General features: G+C 30.8%; 1 pseudogene; it reads left to right on the top strand.

The window, feature by feature from the left end:
* Positions 1-657: 657 nt before the first annotated feature.
* On the top strand, positions 658-4,094 carry LOC110426825 (phosphate transporter PHO1 homolog 9-like; annotated as a pseudogene).
* The last annotated feature ends 8,852 nt before the right edge of the window (positions 4,095-12,946 follow it).

The raw sequence follows: 12,946 nt of genomic DNA, 5'->3' as shown, positions 1-12,946 counted from the left end.
TTGCATACTTTTTTTTATTGTTCAAAAGAAAAATATTAAAAGAATTTAAAGACGTCGAATTTATCGAACCCAAAGGACACAATAGTATTAACTGTTGTGGTTCATTGGATTGATTATATAGATACAAATATGAATGAGACCATTATTTCATAGTCTTCTACTACAAAAACCATACACAATGAATTGTGATCATAGCTTCATTAATTGAGTTTATCACTACGTAAGATCATCTATGGAGGTTCAATTCAAACCGTCCTTGAGTGTCTTGTGCTGGAAATAAGTATGCAATGCAGTTGCAATATATGGTCCAGGAAGTGGTTGTGCATGGGCTTTGGGCAGCAGATATCGATAGCGTCGGCAAACAATGCAATTGGAGACCCAGTCCCATATGTATAAGGTATAATTTTAGTTGAGTTTTTATTTATAAGCAACAAATGCTTTACATTAGTAAAATAATGATAAGTATATTTTACTAGCAGATGCAATAAGGTTTTGAGAGGTTTTGTGCTTAGATATTTGGATTGTAATGTAATTTTACGTTTAAATTTAGTCCTTGAGAGTTGGGAGGAGTATGTTGCTTTGCTCAATTTTTAATTTAACTAATTATTCACTAGCTAATCAAGTTGTTTAGAGTGTTTTCGTTTATGGTGGATCAAGATGAAGTTTGGGAAAGAGTTTGCAGAACAAATGGTGCAAGAATGGCAGGAAGCATACATGGATTACGGTAATCTCAAGTCAATATTGAAAGATATATTAAGGTTCAAGCAACTGAACAAGGCACCATCGCCAATGGCAGCAACAACAAAATGGTCATTGAAAAGAAGGGTATCGCTTTACAGGAAATTTAGTGGACTAACAAGCCGGTATAGATCAGGTTCTCCAATGAAGAATAATGAAGATGATGTGATATTAGTAAGTCCTATGCAAGAAGGAGGGAGAGAACGGGATTACCAGACCGTGTTTCTTATGTCAGGCGAAGAAGGGGGAGAGTACTAGCTATTTTTGGCTTCATCCTTTAGAACTATAAGCAGATGAAACAATTTTTGGCTTTATTGTTGATCATATTTGTATTTGATTTATCAGCTTCCTGAATCAACTGGCATTTTTCAAGATCATGAAGAAATATGACAAGGCCTGTCATTTTAACTTCATCATGATCAATTAAAATCACTAGGTTCTGGGTTCATTTGTACTAATTTAATATGCCAGTGCGGATCACATCGCGGAATGCATCAAAGGCTTACTTACAGATGGTGGATGAATCTTATCTTGGCAGCTCTGATGAGGTTAGATATAGCTAGTCGAACTCTGTTTATGTGAGTTGAATGGACTCCCCTTTGTAACTGACTTTGCTCTTCCTTACTACTCTCTTCTGTCTTGACAGGTTGGCAAGCTTATGGAAAGGGTGGAGGCCACCTATGTTAAACATTTTGCTAATGGAAATCACAGAAACGGAATGAAAACTCTAAGACCATAAGTTAAAAAGGAAAAGATATAGAATTACATTTCTATATGGTAAGACTGTCTCATTTCAAAGCATCTGATAGAACAAATTCTTTGTATTGTGGTAGAATTTTGAGGCTAGTGTGAAATAGTTGAGGAAAAAAATCACTGTCCTATTTACTACATATAGCACACTTGATCAAAGTCATGTTTTTGTGTGTGCAAAAAGACGTCTTAGAGCATTTCAGTCTCCATCCCATTTCCTTGTTTTGAACTGACTATTTCACAACTTTTCTTCACTTGTAGGCTTCTTCTCTGGCTGCTCCATTGCACTTATAGTGGCCATTATTGTGAATGTACATGCAAGAGATCTTCTTAGGAGTCAGGGACGTCATTAGTACATGGTCATCATATTTCCGCTTTACAGGTAAAAGTCACTCAAAATGTAAATTTCCTTCAACATTCTTCATTCTTAGCAATTTTTGAGGCAGTTGTTTACTTTCTTGAAACAATCTTCCTGGTTTTTCCCATCATTCTGAAATTAAAGGACTCCTACTGAATTCAGTATTATACCACTGATTATGCTTAATCATTCTGCAGCCTGTTTGGTTACATTGTCCTGCACATGCTCATGTACCCCGGAAATATATTCTTTTGGAAGCGTTATCGGGTCAACTTCTCATTTATATTTGGTTTCAAGCAAGGAACAGAGTTGGGCTACAGAGAAGTACTTCTTCTTAGCACCGGGCTTTCGCTGCTTGCATTGGCTGGTGTCATTTCACATTTGGACATGGAGATCGACCCCAGAACAAAAGGCTTCACAGTTTTAACTGAACTAATCCCCTTGGTCCTGCTCCTTGTAAGTCCTATCTAGAATTCATTGTCCCTACTGAAATTTCTCATTTTAATGCTATTTCGAGATGAGCATCTGATTGAAAAATTTTGCCTGACCTGCTTGCTGGTGTACCTATATTGCAGGCGGTTCTTTCAATAATGTTCTGCCCTTTCAATATCATATACCGTTCAAGTCGATTCTTTCTTATCAAATGTGCATTTCACTTTCTTTGTGCACCTCTTTACAAGGTAGCAAGACTAAAAGAATAAATTTCTATTTACTGATATATGAGTAATGTCATGTAATATGAGAAGTTCTTCTTTATTTTCCCCTTGTACGTCGCTCTCCTGGATTTCTTCTTGGCAGATCAACTTACTAGCCAGGTTTGATTTTCAGGCCAACATCTATAAAATAATATAACTGCAAACTGGTTTGTTTGTTGATCAATATCCATTGACATTTCATATCGGGTGCAAGCATTTAGAAGTTTGGAATTCTACATTTGCTACTATGGTTGGGGTAGAAAGAGATTGAACAAGTGCGAGGAGAATGAAGTCTATAAGGTGTTTTACATAGTAGTAGCCATTATTCCTTACTGGTTCCGTTTCCTGCAGGTAATAGTAACAATCCACATATCTTTTACAGCAATGACAATGTAATCATTTCACTATTTCAGATTGCGTGCCAATTTCATTTCTGGATTTTCTCTAGTGCTGTATGTTATCTCTTATCTTCTAGTGCCTTAGACGTTTATTTGAAGAAAAATGTGCAGCACATGGTCCTAATGGTCTGAAATACTTCTCAACAATCGCTGCGGTTGCCATAAGGACAATTTATCAGTTCCAAAAGCAGAAAACTACAGCCTGGCTGGTCTTGGCTGCAGCAACTTCTGGCATTGCAACAATAGCTACTACATATTGGGACATTGTCATAGACTGGGGTCTCGTTAGAAGAAATTCAAGAAACCCTTGGTTGAGAGATAAACTTATTGTACCACACAAAGGTGTTTATATTGTAGCCATGGTAAGAAATCATGCTCTCATGATATTTATATCATTCTTTTTCCTTTTGGGTGGAGATGAGATTGTTGGGGTCACAACATTTTGAAAGATTTGACCGTCCTTGATTGGTGTAAGAACTTCCTAACTAAAAATAAATTTGGGTAAATTGCAGGTATTGAACTGTCTATTAAGACTTGCTTGGATGCAGCAGGTGTTAGGTATTCAAAGTGTACCTTTCCTGCATAATACAGCCTTAATTGCAGTAGTTGCTAGCTTGGAGATCATTCGCTGTGGCATTTGGAATTTCTTCAGGTAACTTTAAACTATTCTAGTCAGTTCTTACTTCTCTCACTCAATTAATGTTCCTAAGATCTAAGCTTTTAGAATCAAGCTGGTCAAAACCTTTGGAAGTTGCCCGCCAAGCCAACTAAAACAGTTTTCCAGAGTCCATAGGAGATCTATTTTACCATAGAGTTACTTTCAAGCATGTCAAAGGAAACTTATAAATGCTTGCCAACATTTAGGTAAAAGTGGACATTTGTAGTTTGATGTTTACTTAGATTGCCATACCTAACATTGCTCACCATCATCAACCTTGTGTCTTTGATGCAATCATGGCTCTGAAATGGTATAAAATTCAAAGACTTTGTTAGAACTAATAGAAACTTGATTTTCAACTGATCAGGTTGGAGAATGAGCATTTAAACAATGTGGGCAAGTACCGGGCATTTAAATCAGCACCCTTTCCTTTTTACTATGACTACAATGGAGAGGAGTATATAAACTATGACAACAATGGAGACAAGAGTATATAATATAAAAACACACCATACAGGAGAAATGATATGAGATTTTTTTCTTTTACAAGTTCAATGAAAATTTCATTATATATTGTATTTACTTGTTATCTACATGCAAAACGCAACAATTTGTGACAACCCAACTCCTGTTAAGTTGTAATACTTGCATGGTTGCTGCAGCACGTGAATGCTTTCAAATTAACTTAGTTAACACCATCTTTGTGCCGTCCCATTACGTGTAAGGTTGTATGTAAACTTGTTTTACACTTGTTAAGCATGGTTATAAGTGTTCTTCATGCACAATAGAGTATATAATCTCTGTGTTATCTTAATGAAAATGTAATGACTGTATATTCAATCTGTTTTCTATTTTTTGAATCATATCCTCTATTACTTACATTAACAAGTCCAAGTCTCGTGACTTTCGAAAGCTTAAGTTCAAGTTACTAATAATAATGGACTTGAATTGTTAAATAAATCTTAACAATGACATTCGCATCAGATGTGAGATATGGGGTATCATAATCTCACCCATTTAAATTTTCGATGTTCTCATCAAGGTCACACATCATATCGTAATCAAAGCCTGTTCCACAAAATCAAGATTCATCAACGCAATGTGGAAGCCCACATCAAGCTAATACATGATCTGATACCATTTATGTCATGCTTCAAAACTAAGATATGACACGGCCATAGTACTTCGAGACTAAACCCCAAAGTATTACGAAGTCTTTGTATCTAAAATTCATATAAAATTCCTCAATCGAATTCATACTAGCAATTATGTTCTAACATATTGTTATAGATAACTATTACAATCCCAATAAAGTCTCTAAGATAATCAATTAAAAACTAAAACTTAAATATCAGTTACACATAATAGGAGTTTCAACAAAGCCAGCAATGTCTTCTCGCTAAGGTAGACTTCTCAAATTATTCTCTTAACTTCTATAACTCTAAAGCTCTCATTCACTAGCCATCTGTAAAACTGTAAGTAAAGGAGTGAGCAAACCATGACTTAGTAGGTATAATCACTCACACCATATCGGATCAAGCATTGTTTTCAATATGGCATATAGATCATTCAAGGATAGTTAAATAAATCATGCTTACAAATAGTTAAAGAATCATTATATACAAAATAAATAACATCATAGGTTCATAAATTGTTGATCATCAAATGTCATTCTTAAAATATCATTTAAGCAAATCATTTGCTCAATCTTTGAAACTCATAAAGTTTCATCATCTTAACTATGGTTATTATTATATCTCATGACAAAGATCGTATCTGCTAATCATTCTCATGATCGTTACCAACTATTATATCCGGTTAGTAAAGTCATGTGCTAACTATTGTATCCCATTTGTAATATCGTAGAACTAGTTCTGGTGTCGATTATCCCAATCTTCAAGGATTATTTCGTAGCTCTTAAAACATTTTTTAAACATGATCAAAGATTTCATTTCGTTCATAAATTGACATTCGTCAAATAAATACACCAAAACATTTATAAAACAATGTTCATCATTTGTATACTCAAATCGTTCATAAATCCATTTTCCATCATATGAGTAAACCAAATCATTAATAAATCATTATTCATCATATTATTAAGCCCAAAACAAAAAATAATCATATGCTTGACCCTATTTTCATATACTAAAAATAATGAAATAAAACATTTGATTTTTTTCATGAAATATATATATATATATACACACACACACACACGATAGTTTCGAAACAAATAAGGTGTGTGAAGATATATTTATCTTTCTTTATTCTAACAAACTCGCTTCCTTCCAAAATAATTAAAAACCTAATAACAATCATTTAAATATATTGAAACAAAACTCTCTAAAATCTATTTATCAACTGAAATTGCACAAACTAATCCAAACTCTCCTAAATTAGAAATTTAGACAGCTTGCATATCGTTCATTAAAATGACCATATTTTAAGCTATGAAACTTGAAATAGAGGTTCATTTAATGCGCTGGAAACTAGACTTAATAATTTTTATAACCATATAAATTTCAACACTTAGTTCACTGTAGGAAAAGTGTAGAAAATTTTCAAAATTTCCCTTGGTGTTACTACTAGGTAGTTTACACTATCTTTACAAAAAAGAATTATATCTTTACATAGGAAACTCAGAATCAACTTCTATTTGTTTGTTAGAAAATAGACTCGTGTAGCTTTTCAATCATATATAACTCAACTGATGATACTCCATAAATCATTTCATAATCAGACTTGATGTGACGGAACAGTACATGATACTTGATTCTACAAATAGATTATCATTTTCAATTTCAATCCAAATTCTTCTAAATCAATCAAATATTTTCTTCAATTTAAAAAAGGTTTTACTCACCTTGTAATGATGAATCCAGCAATGACTTTTAATTTTTATTCTCCAATCTTGCTCTTGAAAATCCCTAAATCTTACCGCAAAGAGACATTTTTATGAACTCCACTTTAATGCATTTGTTTTCTTAATCAATTGAAAAGTGGTTGTTAAAACTTAAGCGATTTATTTATATTAGTCTAGTTTACTCAATAAACCCTAGTATAAGACTATGGTTTGGGCCCAATTGTTTTTAATTAACTTGAAATATCTATTTGTCACATTTTTATACAAAATATTTACATTAGCCCAAATGTCATTTGGGTCGGGATATTACACAATTAAATTTCTTTAATAAATTTAACATTGTTATGAATATTTTTGTGAATATTCATTTATATTATCTATATATGGATTTGAGGTAAATTAAATTGGATTAGAATTTAATCCATCTAACTTTTAAGTATTATTTTTATCTTATAAATTTTAGCAAGACAAGGGAGTTATTTGTCTATAAATAAGCACTTTCAGTTTATTTGTAAACACACACTTCAATAAGATCTTTTCTCTCCCTTTAAATATTTTCTTTCTTCTCTTTAATTATTCTTTCAAGTTATCTTTACTTGTTTTTTTAAGTTATATTTTTGTAACCCGTTATCAGCACAATTCTCTAATCTCTCACTCTCAAGCTTCTCAAAGTTGAACTTCAATTTTTCTTCAGGTAATTTTTATCTATTGTCACTTTATTATTTTGCCCAAATTTTACCAATTTATAATAAGTCAATTTCCAATCTTAGAACCCTTAACTAGAGATATACTCACTACAAGGTTTGCTAATTGTTATTTTGATAAAATAATTTTTTCAACATTAAAGAGAGAAACTAAGCAGCTGGAAAAGAAAATATCTTGGAATACATTATCATTATCATTATCTAGATTTGACCCTCGCACAAATTAATGTAAACAAGAAGTTCAAAAGATAATTCATTTACAAAATATAGCAAATCAGTTGTCAAATGCATTTACTAACCTAAAAAGAGTAACTAAATCTCATATATCGGCTATAAATACTCCAATCAGAATTGATGTAAGATAATATGCTATTGCTAATGAGATTAAGACATGTTAAAAGCGTAAGATACTAGTCAGTTCCAAAGTAAAAATTCTCAAAAAGAAAAAGAGCAAATATTCAACATGATCAGGAAGAGGAAATAAAAACTCTAGAAGAAACCCTTGACATAATTTTAGAAGAAATTCAAGTACCTGAAATCACTGAAAATGAAGAGATCTCAATAAATTATATCATGACGAGAAAAAGATGGAACCAGAATGAAATAAAAGTCGACAATATTTTTACATACAATGTAGCGTTTAATATTATGAAAAAAAAAAGAGGATCTTAAACCTACGTTTGTTGAAGAATGTAGATATTAAATGATTGGCTAATGTGAAAAGACGCAATCAAAGTGAAATTGAATTCACTTGGGAAACATAAAGGTTTTGGACCTGTAGTCCGTACACCAAATGGCGTAAAACCAATGAGATATAAATGGATATTTGTGCAAAAATGAAATGAGAAAGATAAAATTGTGAGATATAAAGCATGGCTTGTCGCACAAGGTTTTACCTAAAAACCTAGTATTAATTATGAAGAGACTTATTTTCTTATGGTGGATGCAATTACATTTTGATATTTAATTAGTTTGGTAATACATGAAAAGCTTGAAATGCGTCTAATGGATGTAGTTACAATATATTTATATGGCTCACTTGATAATGATATCTATATGAAAATCCCTGAAAGATTTAAACTGCCTAAAGCATAAAATTTGAATTCTCGAGAGATTTATTTGATCAAATTAAATAAATCTTTATATGAATTAAAACAATCCGGACACATATGGTATAATCGCCTTAGTGATTATTTATCAAAAGAAAGCTATAAAAATAACCTTATATGCCTATGTGCTTTTCTAAAAAGATTCAGATCTGAATTTGTGATAATTGTTGTTTATGCTGATAATCTAAATATTATTGAAACTCTTGAAGAGTTATCAAAAGCTGTGGATTACTTAAAAAAAGAATTTGAGATGAAAGACCTTAGAAAAATAAAGTTTTGTTTGGTCTTCAGATTAAACACTTGAAAAATAAAATTTTTATCCATCAATCTAATAATATAACGAAAGTGCTAAAATGATTTTATATGGACAAATTACATCCATTGAGTTCACCAATGGTTGTAAGATCATTAGATGAGAAAAAAGACCTTTTTCAACCTCGTGAGGATAATAAAGAGCTTCTTGATCCTAAAGCACCATATCTTAGTGCAATTGGAGCACTAATGTATCTTGCTAGCAATATACGACCTGATATATCATTTGCTCTGAATTTATTAGTGAGATACAGTTCTTCTCCAACTCAAGGACATCGGAATGGAATTAAACATATACTTTTATATCTCCAAAGAACATTGGATATAGGCTTATATTATTCAAATACATTAAAATTAGATTTAATAGGTTATACAAATACAAAATATTTATCAGATTGACGCAAAGCTCAATCCCAGACAGGTTATTTATTCACATATGAAGATATGGCTATTTCATGGCATTATGTAAAACAAACTATTGTTACTATTTCTTTTGACCATGCAAAAATTTTAGCAATTCATGAGGTTAAGTCGTAAATGTGTCTGATTCAAATCTGTAATTCAACATATTCGAGAAACGTGTGGCTCGTTAACTAAGAAAGAAATTACAACAACATTATCAGATTTACTAGGTTATGCAAATGCAAATATTTATCAAATCCACATAAAGCTCAATCCCAGACAGGTTATTTATTCACATATGGAGATACAACTACTTCATGGTATTCTGTAAAACAAACTATTGTTACTACTTCTTCTAACCATGCAAAAATTTTAGCAATTCATGAAGCAAGTCGTGAATGTGTCTGATTCAAATCTGTAACTCAACATATTCGAGAAACATATGGCTCGTCAACTAAGAAAGAAATTACAACAACATTATACGAGAATAATACTGCTTGCATAGCACAATTAAAAGAAGGATACATTAAAGGCGATCGAACAAAACATATTTCGCTAAATTCTTCTTCACTCATGATCTCCAAGAAAATGGTAATATTAGTGTTCAACAAATTCGTTCAAGTGACAATCTAGTAGATTTGTTTACTAAAAACTTTTCAACTATAACATTCGAAAAGTTGGTGCAAAAGATTGAGATGCGTCATTTTAAAGATCTTAAATAATGTAGTTATCAAGAAGAATAAAATACGTACTGTATTTTTTTCTTTCATCAAAGTTTTTTTCATTGGGTTTTTTTTTTATAAAATTTTTAATGAGGTAGTATTTCATAAGCGTATTCTTAAAAAGAATTATATACTCTTTTTCCTTCATCCACATTTTTTTTCAGGAGGTTTTTTCCTTATAAAGTTTTAACGAGATATATTCTTAATGCAATAGATATTCAAGGGGGAGTGTTATGAATATTTTTGTAAATATCCATTTATGTTATTTATATCTAGATTTGAGGTAAATTAGATTGGATTAGGATTCAATCCATCTAATCTCTAAGTATTATCTTCATCTTGTAAATTCTATCAAGATAAGGGGGTTATTTACCTATAAATAAGCCCCTTGTTCATTTGTAAACACACACTTCAATAAGATCTCTTCTTTCCTTTTAAATATTTTCTTTTTTCTCTTTAATTATTCTTTCAAGTTATCTTTATTTGTTCTTTGAAGTTATATTTTCATAACAAACATTGTTTAATTTATAAGATGATATATAAGAGTAAAGCAACAAATACTAATATTTCAAAATTAGCATTCACATATCATGGCCTTTATAGAATTAACATTGTTTAATTTAATTAGCCAATCGCATATCATGGCGTTTATAAAATGCATAAAGTTAACTCCACAACATCGCTATATCTGGCTAAGCTTGCATTAAAAACTTTGCATTTTGTGACTTAATATTTTGAAGAGAGCATAGGCGGCCTTTTTTAGTAATGGTGCCCAAAAATTAACCTTAATTTATAAGGTTTGTTAAAGAATAAAAAAAATACACTGAAAACATTTATTTTGGTGCACTTCATAGATTTTTTTTTTAAAACTACATAACTACATATTATTATCTTACATAATTAAGGAGAGAAACCTTAAGTAAGTGTTTAGACCTACAATGATTATATCTCATTTCTTAAGACTTGCTACAATATAAAAATAAAGTTCACACCAATCATGTCCACCTCCATGATAACTTCCGATAAGAAAGAGGCTGCATTGTTAATGTTCAAACAACAAAGAATAACACTTCTCTTATACACCTAGTTTCGTATTGCATATATGATTTAATTTTTGGTATATTATATTATTTTTTATTGCTAAAATAAAAAGTATTTATTAAAATCAATTTTGAATAATAAATTCATCGTTGTCGGAAAAATATCACGATGGGTTTTAAGGTTGCCACTGCTGTGATTTAACCCAAAAATCATATTATTCGGTTTGGAAAGAGTGGGCTACCACCTGTGCGTAGCATAGTTTAGAGTTGCGTTGATAAAATTTGAATATGCGATTAAATATAAAAAATTAAAATAATCTTAACTCTTAACAAAATAAAGAAAAAGTACTTTCCAGAATAGAATTCTAATAGGAAGGAAGATCAGGGTAACTTGATTATCCAGTTAAAATTTAAGCAAAGCAATATAATCCTCCCAACTCGTACATTTACTGCCACTTCCTGTGTTATATATTGCAACTACGTAGATGCAGTTATTTTCAGCACATTACTCACAGTATCTCTGGGGAAGATTTGAACGATTTATATATGATTTGATTTCGGATAGTGATAAACTCAATTAATTAATGAATACATGATCACAAGCAAAACCTTTTGATATTATAGCAAAAAATTATATGGAAGTAATAATTTCATTTATCTTTTATTTATATAATTGATTCAATGAACCACAACAATTAGTACTATTCACATTTTTTTCATATCTTTATTTTAGTACTGGATAAATTCACCATCTTATAAATCAATTCTAATATAAAATTAAAAAAAAAAAGTAAATTAAAATAACTCTAATGCAAAGGTTCTCATAGAGAAAAGTAGAGTTTCAAAAAGAGCACTAGGACTTGAAGGGCAGCCCCGAGAATGTAAACAAAGAAGAAATTGACTTTGGGAGCATGATTTCATGCACAAGGCTTGGAGGTACCTCAACCTCAAGGAGCAAAAAGGAAAGACATACATTAATTATTCCTCCTTTGGCATGACTATCTCCATTTGTTGCGTAACCCAAGTTGAAAATTGTCCAAAGATATCGCATTGTCAAAACTTAATTGATAATTTCACATGTAATCAAACAAGATTTTCAAAAATCAGCTCTTTTAATTCCAAGCACAGAAAGACTAATAAAAATCACACCTGAAGAGACTTGAAGAATTGTCATCCAAGTCTGACAAAATTTGGATCAAAATATTATTATAAGAGGCTTTTGCATATAAAAATGTTCCCAAAATATATATAAAAAAATTCTGAAAGAATTTTTAATCATTCTTTTAGTTAAAAAAACCGACTTACTTTACTAATTTAAGTTTGGTGTTTTTTTTTTTAAGAAAAAGAAATGGTAAGATTTGAAAGGAAGTTGGAATCGAAAAAGGGTAGATACTGTTAATTCATTGAAAGTATATATATTACGCAATACATGAGGGAGAGGTGGGTAAACCACTCGGACTCTAGGTCCCAGCTAGACATATAACAAGACAATTGGATGAATTTAGATTTTTTTTAGCATCAAGAATGTGTTATCTAATTTTTGTTTTCCAGCATTTACCTAATCCTCCAGCAACTTCCTACTCAATGTGTACATTAAGTCTTGTTTTTTTAAAATTCAATGACAAATAAATTGTTTAAGAAAAATCATTTGAGACTTTTATTTTTAGGAAATATTATATCTCGACCCAAGCTTTTGTTAGAATTACCTGACAATTTTGTAAGTCTCTTCATGTCCCATCTTTAATATTTATTAATCCTTTTTGCGTTGAAAATATATAGGTCAATAATTAAAAGATTTGATTATAATAAATCTTGGTTGTGTCAGTTTTGAGTTTGGTAGGAATTTGAAATAGAAGCAATAAGTTACTCATAGATGAGCAGCGAAAATGTGGTGAAAATCTTAAATTTAAGTTTTTTATATATCAAAATAATATTAACCATATACAAATTTAGATATCCTTTTTCAAGATTTAAAAAAAAAAAACAAAAACTAGAAAACAACCATATGAAAAACTTTTGAAATTGTTTGATTTTTGTGTGCTGTTAAAGAATTTCTCAGTCTCTATTTTTGGTTTGGTTAATGTGTGAAAGCCTTACGTATTGCTCGTCTCTCTAAATTAGCATCATGTCTAATCTTCAAATTTTAGAAAAATATCGGATTTGATATTTATACTAAAAAAAGTTCAATATGATA

This window comes from Theobroma umbraticum, unplaced genomic scaffold (assembly GCF_002168275.2).
Source record: "Theobroma umbraticum cultivar Fairchild unplaced genomic scaffold, ASM216827v3 scaffold_12.0, whole genome shotgun sequence".
In the NCBI taxonomy this organism is placed as follows: domain Eukaryota; kingdom Viridiplantae; phylum Streptophyta; class Magnoliopsida; order Malvales; family Malvaceae; genus Theobroma; species Theobroma umbraticum.
The sequence above is the reverse complement of the archived record's forward strand: the minus strand, read 5'-3'. Positions and strand labels throughout refer to the sequence as shown.